Source organism: Schistocerca serialis, chromosome 6, assembly GCF_023864345.2.
Source record: "Schistocerca serialis cubense isolate TAMUIC-IGC-003099 chromosome 6, iqSchSeri2.2, whole genome shotgun sequence".
Taxonomy (NCBI): domain Eukaryota; kingdom Metazoa; phylum Arthropoda; class Insecta; order Orthoptera; family Acrididae; genus Schistocerca; species Schistocerca serialis.
Window position 1 is genome coordinate 26,376,251 of NC_064643.1, and position 14,560 is coordinate 26,390,810.

At 44.3% G+C, this 14,560-nt stretch overlaps 1 pseudogene; it reads right to left on the minus strand.

The window, feature by feature from the left end:
- Nucleotides 1-11,969: 11,969 nt before the first annotated feature.
- LOC126485753 (5S ribosomal RNA) lies at nt 11,970-12,086 on the minus strand (annotated as a pseudogene).
- Between the last annotated feature and the right edge of the window lie 2,474 nt (nt 12,087-14,560).

A 14,560-nucleotide genomic window follows, 5' to 3' on the forward strand; every position in this document is an offset into this window, starting at 1 on the left:
TGCCCTGTATGTTCCCAAGTTGCGGTATTATAATGACCTGCGATTAGAGGACCAAGTAGAAGAGAATAAATTTTCGCATACTTGCGTCCTCTTTTTCTCAAATGGCTCTGAGCACTATGGGACTTAACATCTGAGGAAATCAGTCCCCTAGAACTTAGAACTACTTAAACCTAACTAACCTAAGGACATCACACACATCCATGCCCGAGGCAGGATTCGAACCTGCGACCGTAGCGGTCGCGCGGTTCCGAACTGAAGCGCCTAGAACCTCTCGGCCACACAGGCCGGCCCTCTTTTTTCAATGTGAGGGTGGAGTAACGCTAAACAAGTTGTTAAACGTTTCACTGTCCATCCGCAGAAAGTTGATGTAGTCATTAGGTTCTGAGTGAAACGTGTTCATTAACATGTTTCCAGTCGTATACAGGTCATATTAAACCATTCCACGGACCGGCGTCGTCTTTTCTTCTCCGTTAAACACAGTGGCGCAGGCAGCGCTAGGAATGCTGTATCTCCATTTGTAGCCATTTCCAGAAGTGTCAAAATACAGCACACACGAAAAGCGTCTGCTTCGAAAGTAAGGTTAAATTGACAAACTTTCTTTGTGTGTGTACGACCTTGTTTGACGCATCCGTGTCAAGAGCCAACTTCACAGGCAATTTTGCTCTTTTATGAGGTTGGTATTGGTTGTCCATTCGAAGAAAGTCGATGTAATCGTCCGGTTTCTGAGAGTAATATTCCATTAGCACATTTTCATGGGTGAGCCGTGGCGCTCGTTACTGGCGCGCCAGCCTCTTGGATGTCCATTATCCATCCTTCGATGTTTCTTATCTTTGCTTGGCTTGTTGTTTTCCGCATTCGCGGGGCGAGTGGCAGTTGACGTTTGCTCGGGCTACCTGCTGAGGCGCCGCGAGGTACGAGGCGGGAAGTATCCACGTATATGTGGAGTCGGTTGTACGCGGTCTGCCGGTTCAGCATGGAGGATACGTGTTGGCTGCCTGCCTGTCTGCTCTCCTGATTTTGCTCGCCGTGCCTTGCGACCGCCTTAGCTTGGGTTGCTGCCTGGTGTATCCTACACGAGCCGTACTGGACGTGCACCAGAAGTGAAGCAGCCTTGTGTTTCTTTAAAGAAAAGGAACAAATGTATAAGACGTTTTGTGACCAATTTTGGTAGCCTCTTAAGTGTGGCCTTCGCGTTTACACTGCCTTCGGGGAGAGCTAATTCTTTTAAATTTCAATACTTGGGGTTCCCTGTCCTTTATAATCTATTGGGGTTTTTATTTGAATTTTCTCTTTGAGGTTCCTTCCTTGTGCTCGGTTAAATGTTTACTTGTATAGCGGGAAGTGACTCCTGGTTAAAACTCGCAGAAGGTGTTTGATGTTACTGCCGCTTCCGGCATTTGTCTTCCCTTCGAGCGACCTGGTGTCACTCCTAGTTAATTAATGCTGGTTTATGTGTACTTAATTTTGAATAGGCCATTAGAATTAATATTTTGGAGCGCAGTATAGCACTAAGGCAACCTCATTGTATACCACCTTGCGCCCTGGTCTGCTACCTTAATTTTCTGTGGCACGAGTTAGCTCCACCACCGGTTTTACTGATGTGCTCCCTTCAAAATCTTGTCTTGTATAAGTTTGCCCCATGTGTCTCTGGGAACACAGAGATGAGCTTTAGTGTGACTTCAGCGCCAGTCAGTTAATGGAATCTTCATTTTGGCTTGGCTTCCACTGAATAGTTCGAGTGGAGCGTAGTGTGTTTCATTTGTTATTCATTTAATTACTGTAAGTTTGTTTGTTTAATGGGGAGCAAGACATTCAAAGACTGTTGGTATTAACTCCCCTAGTTGCGGGGTGTTGCTAATTCGTTCCAAATGGCCTACCACTTATTCAATGGCAAGGCAGTGGATTGGTTGGTTACTGTGATTACAAATTCACGCTATTTGTTTGTTGCCGAAATTGTTAAAGTGTCTGTGTCGTGATTCAATCACTAGCTACGTGTTTGAGCTGAATGGATATAAACCTTACATTGCCTTCTCAAAATTTGTTGCCACAGAAACCCTTAAGAGAACTAAGTTTTGTCACTGCATATGTTAACCTTTACTGGGAGCAATATTTCATGTAGTTAAATTTTGTCTTAAAATGTGTATTTCTCTAATGTAATAAACGAGTGATAAAAGAAAAAAGCAAAGGGGCCTGGTCCTTCCTATTGTGTCCGGTTTGTAACACGTATCAACGGGTAAATCATTTTACGCCATTCCCTGGACCAGAGTCTTGTTTCCTTGTTCTTCTTCAGACACAGTGCGAAACTCAACGCCAAGACTGCTTTTTCTGCATTTGTCGCCGTTCTCACTACTCGCAAAGCACACACGAACACGAATAGCGTCTGCTTCAGAGTGATTTCAAACTGACAAACATTATTCAAACTGACAAACATTGTTCAAAGCGACGAACATTGTTCAAAGTGACGAACATTGCTTAAACTGACGAACATTGCTTAAACTGACGAACATTGCTTAAACTGACGAACATTGCTTAAACTGACGAACATTGTTTATAGTGACAACATTGTTTAAACTGACATTGTTTAAACGTGAACGGACTTGCTTGGGAAAAGCGCAGCAAGATAACGGCGATTTTGTCAAACACGTTTATCAGTTACGTGGACAATAAGAGTTTGTCGCCTGCCGTACCGGAATGCTCTTCAGCAAGTAAGCTGGGCTGGAATCCCCGAGCTAAAAGCGCCGTCGACTGAAATGAGGCCCATAGTAATTTTGAGTCGCAGTGGAAATGACCGCTCCGTGCGTGCATGCAAGTCGACTCCAAGTGCTGTCGCGTATTCTTTTACGTCAAACTGCGGCCTCAATCAAGTTTGGTGCTCAGCCGTATCGTATAACACTCCACAACTCACGAGGTGGCTTTTCTGTTCAACACGAGACTTACGGAACAAACCGTTGGAAATTTTGAACTCCAGTTATGTGGGGTGTGAGTCACGTAATAAGTAGCACCCCTTTCATTCAGTGACCTGGGCCACACATCGAAACGCGGTTTTCGGCAAATGTCGAGGGTCAAACAGTGTTTGTTTATTCTTGTTTTGTTTGGTTAACGTTTTTAGCGCTGGTACCAATGGCAATACCCAGGAAAGTACGTTTTCTTAAATGAAACCGTATAGATTCGATAACTGAATTCGAGAGCTCCTGAGAAGACAGTTAGAGTGGCATACCCTTCGTTAGTGTTGACGATGAAACAAACCGTAAAAAAAAAAAAAAAAAAGTCAGGAAATGTCCAAGGATTTGAGAGCACGCTGGCCGGTAGGACTGCTAATATTTTAAAAAATATGGGAGTACCGATGTATCTATATATAAAATGTATCGTTTCGGTGCCTGATACATCGAAAAGAGTATCGATGTATCGACGGCGAAAATACCGACTTGCCGCCCTATAAGAATATAGGGAAAGGACTGGGAAGAGCAGTTGAACGGAATGGACAGTGTCTTGAAAGGAAGATATAAGATAAACATCAACAAAAGCAAAATGAGGATAATGGAATGTAGTCGAGTTAAGTCTGGTGATGCTGAGGGAATTAGATTAGGAAATGAGACACTTAAAGTAGTAAAGGAATTTTGCTATTTGGGGAGCAAAATAACTGATGATGGTCGAAGTAGAGAGGATATAAAATGTAGGCTGGCAATGGCAAGGAAAGCGTTTCTGAAGAAGAGAAATTTGTTAACATCGAGTATAGATTTAAGTGTTAGGAAGTCGTTTCTGAAAGTATTGGTATGGAGTGTAGCCATGTATGGAAGTGAAACATGGACGATAAATAGTTTGGACAAGAAGAGAATAGAAGCTTTCGAAATGTGGTGCTACAGAAGAATACTGTAGATTAGATGGGTAGATCACATAACTAATGAGGAGGTATTGAATAGAATTGTGGAGAAGAGGAGTTTGTGGCACAACTTGACCAGAAGAAGGGGCCGGTTGGTAGGACATGTTCTGAGGCATCAAGGGATCCCCAATTTAGTACTGGAGGGCAGCTTGGAGGGTAAAAATCGTGGAGGGAGACCAAGAGATGGATACACTAAACAGATTCAGAAGGATGTAGGTTGCAGTAGGTACTGGGAGATGAAGAAGCTTGCACAGGATTGAGTAACATGGAGAGCTGCATCAATCCAGTCTCAGGACTGAAGAAAACAACAACAAAAACAACAAGAATATCGGCTGCACAAGGTAAATATAATGCTGGTTTTAGAGCTGTATACTTAAGTACTGACTTATTACTGGATATTCTGTACATCAACATGCTAGCAGCCTGCCTATCCCCCTGAGAGCAAGAACCGTAAGGAAAACGATACACGTTCACGCTTGGCGATAACCACTTTGTCAGCAATGGTAACTGCATGCAAGTGGCACAATAAAAGGAGTCCGATGGGTAAGTCGTTCGGTTTCGTCATATAACGGACTTGTCCGGAACACTTCATGTCGACTTGCCCGTTTTTTTTGTTTTTTGTTTTTTCTTCCATTTCTGCAAATGCCAGCGACCTAGCAGCTGTAGTGTAAAACTGCGTGGTGAAGCTGAACCTTGCAATTTGTGTTGGTAGCGAAATGAAGAAATAACACACTAGCTGCCTTTCTTCACAAAGGAAATCTTGTTATTCTATTCACACCGTCACCCCCTAGTGGAATCGGCATTGTCCTCTGTGCTACCTATATTTGCTTCACACAGACAAAGCCAAATATTGCACGTAATGAAAGGTCAAAAAGTAGTGAGACTCCTTCACAAAATGAAAGTTAATTCTGTTCTACTAAAATTTGAAAAAAGCAATTATTTACCGCAAACTGCGAAAAATTGTAATATGAAATAAAAGTATTGCCAATTCGATAGCAGCAAATCGATTTTACAGGTGTACATCGATTATTTAATATATGAGTCGATATTTTAAGGAACTGATATCGACAAATTAATAAGAGACCTAGTGGGCAGAATGCATCGGCGGTGCAAACACCGCCAAGCAGAGGTCTGGTGCTACGCTGTGTCAACAGATTTCATCTTCATCTACATCTACATACATACTTTACAATCCACCATACGGTGCGTGGCGGAGTGTACCTCGTACCACAACTAGCATCTTCTCTCCCTGTTCCACTCCCAAACAGGACGAGGGAAAAATGACTGCCTATATGCCTCTGTACGAGCCCTCATCTCTCTTATCTTATCTCTGTGGTCTTTCCGCGAAATGTAAGTTGGTGGCAGTAAAATTGTACTGCAGTCAGCCTCAAATGCTGGTTCTCTAAATTTCCTCAATAGCGATTCACGAAAATAGCGCCTCGTTTCCTCTAGAGACTCCCACCCGAGTTCCTGAAGCATTTCCGTAACACTCGCGTGATGATCAAACCTACCAGTAAGAAATGTAGCAGCCCGCCTCTGAATTGCTTCTATATCCTCCCTCAATCCGACCTGATAGGGATCCCAAACGCTCGAGCAGTACTCAAGAATAGGTCTTATTAGTGTTTTATAAGCGGTCTCCTTTACAGATGAACCACAATCGACGTGACTGTGTCAAGCGCTACACTACTAATGGAGTATTCAAACATTATGGGATTCTTCAGAATGAGATTTTCACTCTGCAGCGGAGTGTGCGCTGATATGAAACTTCCTGGCAGATTAAAACTGTGTGCCCAACCGAGACTCGAACTCGGGACCTTTGCCTTTCGCGGGCAAGTGCTTGCCCGCGAAAGGCAAAGGTCCCGAGTTCGAGTCTCGGTTGGGCACACAGTTTTAATCTGCCAGGAAGTTTCATTATGGGATTCTTTTTCCTATTCATCTGCATTAATTTACTTTTATCTATATTTGGAGTTAGCTGGCATTCTTTACACCAATCACAAATCCTGTCCAAGTCATCTCATATCCTTCTAGAGTCACTCAACGACGACACCTTCCCGTACACCACAGCATCATCAGCAAACAGCCGCACATTGCTATCCACTCTATCCAAAAGATATGTAAATAGAAAACAACAGTGGACCTACCACACTTCCCTGGGGCACTCCAGATGATACCCTCACCTCCGATGAACACTCGCTATCGAGGACAACGTACTGGGTTCTATTACTTAAGAAGTCTTCGAGCCACTCACATACTTGGGAACCAATCCCATTCGCTCGTACCTTATTTAGGAGTTTGCAGTGGGGCACCGAGTCAAACGCTTTCCGGAAGTCAAGGAATATGGCATCTGTCTGATACCCTTCATCCACGGTTCGCAAGATATCATGTGAAAAAAGGGCGAGTTCTGTTTCGCAGGAGCGATGCTTTCTAAAGCCGTGCTGATGCGCGGACAGCAACTTCTCTGTCTCAAGGAAATTCATTATATTCGAACTGAGAATATGTTCGAGAATCCTGCAACAAACCGATGTTAAGGATACTGGTCTGTAATTTTGAGGATCCGTCCTTCTACCCTTCGTATATACAGCCGTCACCTGCGCTTTTTTCCAGCCTCTTTACTTGTCTGCGCTGCAGGCCACTTATTTCTGCTTCAACATTCCTTCCGTACAGACATAGACACCAGTGAGGAGAGGTTGGATATACTACTTTTATACGGTGAATATAAAAGAGAAGCCGTAAAAACAGTACAGCGCTATAGGGTCATATATCCGTATCACCAACGTGCGACACGCCAGGCTGTTAAGACGCTATTGCGGATAGGCTGCTTGAACGCGAGAAAGACAAGAAAGAAAACTGCATCTGACAACACGACGAAGCGGTTTTGGCTACGGCGCACAGCGGAACGAGACTTATTGCCACGGAATGTGTGATCAGCCAGATGACAGAATGTCCATCACTGTCATCTGTCACATTGTAAGTAGGCTGTTTAGGTTTTTATGTTGGTAACGCCACATAGCGCTGTATATGAAAATCACTGGCTGTGCTGTGTGCAGTCTGTGGCTGGTTGGCATTGTTGAAATATTCTATATTGTAGTGTTGGGCAGTTGGATGTGAACAGCGCGTAGCGTTGCGCAGTTGGAGATGAGCCTCCAGCAGTGGTGGATGTGGGGAGAGAGGCGGCAGAGTTTTGAGAACGGGCGATCTGAACGTGTGTCCGCCAGAAAGAGTAAATTTGTGACTGATATATATATATATATATATATATATATATATATATATATATATATATATAATGACTTTTGAACACTGTTAAGGTAAATACATCGTTTGTTCTCTGTCAAAATCTTTCATTTGCTAACTATGCTTATCAGTAGTTAGTGCCTTCAGTAGTTTGAATCTTTTATTTAGCTGGCAGTAGTGGCGCTCGCTGTATTGCTGTATTTCGAGTAACGAAGATTTTTGTGAGGTAAGTGATTTGTGAAAGGTATAGTTTAATGTTAGTCAGGACCATTCTTTTGTAGGGATTATTGAAAGTCAGATAGCGTTGCGCTAAAAATATTGATCAGAATGAGTAAAGAGAGAAATATCTGAGTACGTTCAGTTCTGCTCAGCTGTTTGAAAATCAAATAACGTAAGAGGTTTATCAGCACAGTCATTCATACATTTTTCTCAGGGGACGTTTCAACATGATCAGGCCCTCGACGAGCATGCTTTCGAACGTCGTGCAGAATTTTGTCGGTTTGCCCTTCAGCAGCTGAGAGATGACTCCACGTTTTTCCAGAGTGTGCTCTTTACCGATGAAGCAGCCTTTACCAACCATGCAGTGCTGGGCAGCCTAAAATGCACACTGGCTTCCTCAGGTGCAACATCAGCGGCAGTGGAGCGTAAACAACGGTGCGGCACCGTAGGGAATTACGTTGGGCGGCCTCACATCATGCCAGGCGTCCTAATTGGACATTCGCACGCACACTTTGTGACGGACACTCTGCCGGCTCTTCTGGAGGGGCTACCGCCGGTTACTGGACAGCGCACGCGGCTGCGACACGACGGGCGAGCAGCTCGCGTGTCCCGTGTTGCAAACCAAATACTGAACGAGAACTTTCCTCGACGTTGGATAGGACGAAATTCTGTTCTCAGGTGGCCTGCGAGGCCCCCCGATTTGACTCTCAGATTCTTTCTCTGGGGAACTCTCTAAGGTGCAGTCTGTGACGAAGCCCCAACTGCGCCAGACGACGTGTGTCGTCGAACCGCCAGTGCATGTTCTACCATACACCTTGTGAGCGACGTGTCGGTGCTATTCTGTCATTCTGTGCAACGGATTAATCTGAGATGTACCCTTTACGCTGTGACTCCTGCAAGATGCAATTTCCACCCCCACACTACTACAGAAGACAGACAGACACTCCTAACGTTCTAAAGAGAAATGCCTGAAAAACCTTCAGCAATAAGTATCTTCTGGAGTTGTCCGCTGTAAGGAAATGACACAAAAATTCACAAAATTTCTTACGTAACTAGTGGGATACTTGGGTACTGGAGTAGTGATGGTTAGTGTAAGAAAAAACATGAAACTAACTACAATTATTTATTTTTCAAAAATTGTGAGAAATCACAGTGGCACTTTTAGTTATGAATTGAACAAGTTATATCCTGGTTCTTTTCTGAATGTGAAGTTACCTCTCAAGGATAGGATTCGCTAATGAAATTTCTACACAAAGTTTAAGATTGTTATTGACTTGTCAGAATGGCTGAGAGGCGTGCCTACTCAACTTGAATAATTGTCCTTTAGTTTAGGATGTTGCTAGATACGGTCGAGGCTGTCGCGTGTGAAATGCAGTGAAGTGTACTGTTGTGGAGGAAATATGGGGCTCGCAAGAGCTGTAGTGCACAATACCATAAGCTACGATGACTGCTGTCTGCGCCGCTCGCTGCTGACAAATAAGATAATTCTCGTTCTATCTGGACTGACCTTCGCCAATCAAACTCTCCCTACGCCTTGATCAAGTCAAGGGTTACTATTCGCCCCTAGTCTAACTATTGGTGTGGTAGACCGGTCAGATAACCAGTCCACCACGATGCCAGTCAAAATTCGCTCGCAGGCGTTTAACTACACCTCCGTCCGTTCACACTGTACAATAAGTGTGGCGGCCAACGCAGTGAACGACGCTTAATCGCGAGGACTCAATACAGAGTCGCACACCGATTCGCTCTCGACAGAGGTGCTGTCCCAGTGAAGTACTGAGGAGAGACTTGTTCCTCGCTCTTTCGAGTCCACGTAGGAACGCACTCGCTCTCGTTACGTGTTCTCACTCCAAGAGCGACAACGGAACGGCCCCTCTCCACAACAGACGTGAAGGGGTATATCTTTCAGTCTCTTCCACCACTCCCTCAACTCAAGGCGTCAGAAATATCGTCTGCCAATCAGCATTGCTCTTCTAAAACGGGAATCTGTAGCATCGGTATTTGGCGTTTGCTGTCTCCCTGTGAAAACCTCTGAAACTGCGTGCTATGTTGGTAAAGAATGCGTAGGCTGGGCGCTCCCACACAATGTAGCGGAATTTGCTTTTAAGCCGAACACGGGGTCGTTCTCCCTTTCACTCCGGCAAACACTGTCTGCTCTACAGGCGGTCGCCCGTCGACATGGATAGGTTGACTCATCCTCAGAAGGGACCGGCCCCCCGGCGTGCGGTTTGCCTCTCCCGAACTAAAAGCCAGTGTGACCGTCATGTCTTGAATGTGTGTGTGTACGCCAGCCTCGAGTATTTCAATCTCGGTGCGCGCTTGCGATTTACTAGTTATTTGCACATTGTTTACATGGAGTCATACAACACTGAATTTATCTTATCAAGTTCGGGTTCGAATGAAGCGTCTTGATGTGCGGAATATGATTGTGAGGGTGGAATATGTAGGCAATGAAGGTCAGGAGAACACGACGTCTTACAGCCTGTACACCAGCAATTACAAATGTTGCTTTCAGTGCATGCTGAACACTTTGAACTGCAGCAGTAACCGATCTAACAACTGCGCCAGTCACTTAGTCTTGTATATGTGTTACCGACCGCAGCGCCGTATTCTGCCTGTTTACATACGTGTGTATTTGAGTGCTTATGCCTCTATCCGTTTCTTTGGCGCTTCAGTGTAGATCGGAATGAGTAGAAGAGAAATGACATTCAAAACATTTAGTAAACATTTGTTATCGTGTCTGTTACTGCGTAATTCAAATGGTTCAAATGGCTCTGAGCACTATGAGACTTGACTGCTGAGGTCATCAGTCCCCTACAACTTAGAACTACTTAAACCTAACTAACCTAAGGACAGCACACACATCCATGCCCGAGGCGGGATTCGAACCTGCGACCATAGCGGTCGCGCGATTCCAGCCTGTAGCACCTAGAACCGCTCTGCCACCCCGGCCAGCTATTGCGTAATTCTCTTGATTATAAGCACAGCTGGTATTATACACGATTGTCATGCACAGTCACTGACGTTTTGCTGTCCAGCGCCATCTGTCGGACATTGTGAACTTTGCTTTTTTTGTTTTAATAAAACGCCATGTCATTCCAAGCGTGTGCGTCAATTTTTAACTCTCTATCTACATTATTCCGTGGTTTATTAAGTTTTCAAATTTATACTGACTTTTTGATCACCCAGTATATTGACAACGTAAGATCTAGTTTTACGCTTCCTTGACGCACGCCCGCTCTCGCTTTCGTTTCTGCGGAGCGTTCACCATCCAGCACAACGTACTGCTTTTTGTTGGTCAATTATCCATCAAGTCAGTCACATAATTTTGCAACAACATTGATTGTATCTTGCTTTGTCTAACTCCTGTAGGAAATCTGGCAACTCAGAGTGTGTAGTATTCCACTTCTGATAGTTAGCATCCGAAAGTTCTGACACTGTAATGTCCTGAAGAAGTGCTGTGTTGCGTTCCTGAGTCGATGATTAATTGATTAATAAGAGGAGCTGTAATGAGAGAGAGAATCAGATGCGCCAGCAGTCGCAGCATGTTGACGTTACCTGAAAAGGCGCTTTTAGTGAAGCTGTATTATCAGAATGGGGAATGTGCTAGTTCAGCGTTACGATCCTATCGCCGTAGGAAGGAGATTCGAACGGGTAAGGTCCGTTGACAAATGCAGCAGTGGCGAGAATTATTTCGAAGTTCATTAACTTTCGGATTTGGTTTAGCAAGCATGTTATTAATTTTGTGGCGCCAAACTTCTACAGCGTCGGTTGTTCGGTGGCGCCGTTTGTAGCAGCTCCAAAGGTTGGAAGGGGTTTCTTCATTTTCCAACCATCTATCTACGAAGTAGTCAAAAAATTCAGAGGTTCCAGTTGTAGACTGATCTCCACTGCGAACGGTAGATACGAGCAGCAACACTGGAACTCCGTACTGGAACTGTCGCACGGCAACGCCGAAATAAACTGTCCGTTGTGACCGCAGCTTATCACGATGCGAAAGTCCACCTCACTGGCTGCGGCGCGAAGGTTGCTGATCGAACCATGCTTGTGGTTGTCGGCGCCAGTGACAAACTGTCCCAGCGCGCGAGCTCTGGTTGCGTCCATAGGCGGGGACACAACAAAGAGAATTGAAGTGTTTGAGGTGTGGTGCAATAGAAGGATCTTAAAAATCACAGGGACTCTAATGTGATAAGAAATCAGGAAATTTTCCACAGACACGAAAATGTGGAAAACACTTATGAGAAGAAAGAGCAGGATGATAGCACATACAGGAAATAACTGCCGTGGTACCTGGGGGAGCTTAGTAGCAAGTTAGACACTGGATTATATCCAATAAATAACTGAGGAATACTCTCAGATCAAGAGGTTGGCGCAGGAGAGGAATTCATGGCGTGTTGCTTTAAACATATCGGAAGACTGATTAACTCTCCCCTCTCGGACAGGCCATGAAGGCCCAAAGGTACCGACTGGCCGCCGTGTCATCCTCAGCCCACAGGCGTCACTGGATGCGGATATGGAAGGGCATGTGGTCAGCACACCGCTCTCCGGGCCGTATGTCAGTTTCCGAGACCGGAGCCGCTACTTCACAATCAAGTAGCTCCTCAGTTTGCCTCACAAGGGCTGAGTGCACCCCGCTTACCAACAGCGATCGGCAGACTGGATGGTCACCCATCCAGTGCTAACCCGCCCCGACAGCGCTTAACTTCGGTGATCTGACGGGAACCGGTGTTACCACTGCGGCAAGGCCGTTGGCTGGAAGACTGATTACTAGACAGAAGAAACGCGAGGGAAACAGGAATTAGAACATTTCGTGGAGAAGAATTTTGGTTTAATAACCTTATTTTTCTACTTAGGTTGTATTTATTTGGACTTCCTCGTTTCATAACTGTTTGCGGCTTTTTTAAAGGCGTTGTCGAGTGTTTAGCCAAGGTGCCACAACTATGAAAATGACAGAGTTTCCATATCATTTGTTTCCATTAGATCTGATTTATAAATGGTGTTATTCTTGGTAGCTTTACAGTACAATTTGTATACAAAAGCTAATAGAAGCGCCTCCTGTTGTTGTGTTGCCATTTCCATACGTGTGGCATCTTGTTCTGACTACACAACCTATCGAATAGGTTTGAAACGGAAAATCTATCTGAATAAATACAGACCAAGTGTAAAAATAGCCCCTTCATTTGATAAATTCATCGCTCTGCTGTCCACTATGTAGGAGAATTGCATTGTATTCAAACTATTACTTCAAAATCATTCTTAACCGAATCCGAATCTCCTCGGTCTGCCCCGACTCCTCCTACCCTCTACTGCTGAATCCATGAGTCTCTTGGGTAACCTTCCTTCTCCCATGCGTGTAACATGACCCCATCATCTAAGCCTGTTCGCCCTGACTGCTACATCTATAGAGTTCATTCCCAGTTTTTCTTTGATTTCCTCATTGTGGACACCCTCCTGCCATTGTTCCCATCCACTAGTACCTGCAATCATCCTAGCTACTTTCATATCCGTAACCTCAACCTTGTTGATAAGGTAACCTGAATCCACCCAGCTTTCGCACCCGTACAACAAAGTTGGTCGAAAGATTGAACGGTGCACAGATAACTTAGTCTTGGTACTGACTTCCTTCTTGCAGAAGAGAGTAGATCGTAGCTGAGCGCTCACTGCATTAGCTTTGCTACACCTCGCTTCCAGTTCTTTCACTATGTTGCCATCCTGTGAGAATATGCATCCTAAGTACTTGAAACCGTCCACCTGTTCTAACTTTGTTCCTCCTATTTGGCACTCAATCCGTTTATATTTCTTTCCCACTGACATTACTTTCGTTTTGGAGATGCTAATCTTCATACCATAGTCCTTACATTTCTGATCTAGCTCGGAAATATTACTCTGCAAACTTTCAATCGAATCTGCCATCACAACTAAGTCATCCGCATATGCAAGACTGCTTATTTTGTGTTCACACATCTTAATCTCACCCAGCCAGTCTATTGTTTTCAACATATGATCCATAAATAATATGAACAACAGTGGAGACAGGTTGCAGCCTTGTCTTACCCCTGAAACTACTCTGAACCATGAACTCAGTTTACCGTCAACTCTAACTGCTGCCTGACTATCCATGTAAAGACCTTTAATTGCTTGCAAAAGTTTGCCTCCTATTCCATAATCTCGTAGAACAGACAATAACTTCCTCCTAGGAACCCGGTCATATGCCTTTTCTAGATCTATAAAGCATAGATACAATTCCCTGTTCCACTCATAACACTTCTCCATTATTTGCCGTAAGCTAAAGATCTGGTCCTGACAATCTCTAAGAGGCCTAAACCCACACTGATTTTCATCCAATTGCTGCTCAACTAATACTCGCACTTTCCTTTCAACAATACCTGAGAAGATTTTAATCAGCGTTGTGGGTAAAGAGATACCGCTGTAGTTGTTACAATCTTTTCTGTTTCCATGTTTAGAGATTGGTGTGATTACTGCTTTTGTCCAGTCTGATGGAACCTGTCCCGACTCCCAGGCCATTTCAATTATCCTGTGTAGCCATTTAAGACCTGACATTCCACTGTACTTGATGAGTTCCGACTTAATTTCATCCACCCCAGCTGCTTTATTGCACTGCAATCTATTGACCATTTTCTCCACTTCCTCAAACGTGATCCTATTTCCATCATCATTCCTATCCCATTGTACCTCGAAATCTGAAACATTACTGATCGTATTTTCACCTACATTGAGCAACTCTTCAAAATATTCCCTCCATCTGCCCAAGGCATCCACAGGATTCACCAGCAGTTTTCCTGACCTGTCCAAAATACTTGTCATTTCCTTCTTACCTCCCTTTCAAAGACTGCTAATTACACTCCAGAATGGTTTTCCAGCAGCTTGACCCAATGTCCCCAACCTGTTTCCAAAGTCTTCACAAGATTTCTTCTTGGATGCTGCAATTATCTGTTTGGCTTTGTTTCTTTCTTCAACATAACTTTCTCTGTCTACCTGAGTTCTAGTATGTAGCCATTTTTGATACGCCTTCTTTTTCCTTTTACAGGCTGCCTTGACTGTGTCATTCCACCAAGCTGTTTGCTTCCTCCTACTTTTACACACTACTGTTCCAAGACATTCTTTAGCCACTTCTAGTACTGTGTCCCTGTACCTTGTGCATTCCTTTTCCAATGACTGTAATTGACTACATTCAACTAACTGGTACCTTTCTGAGATCGCTGTTAT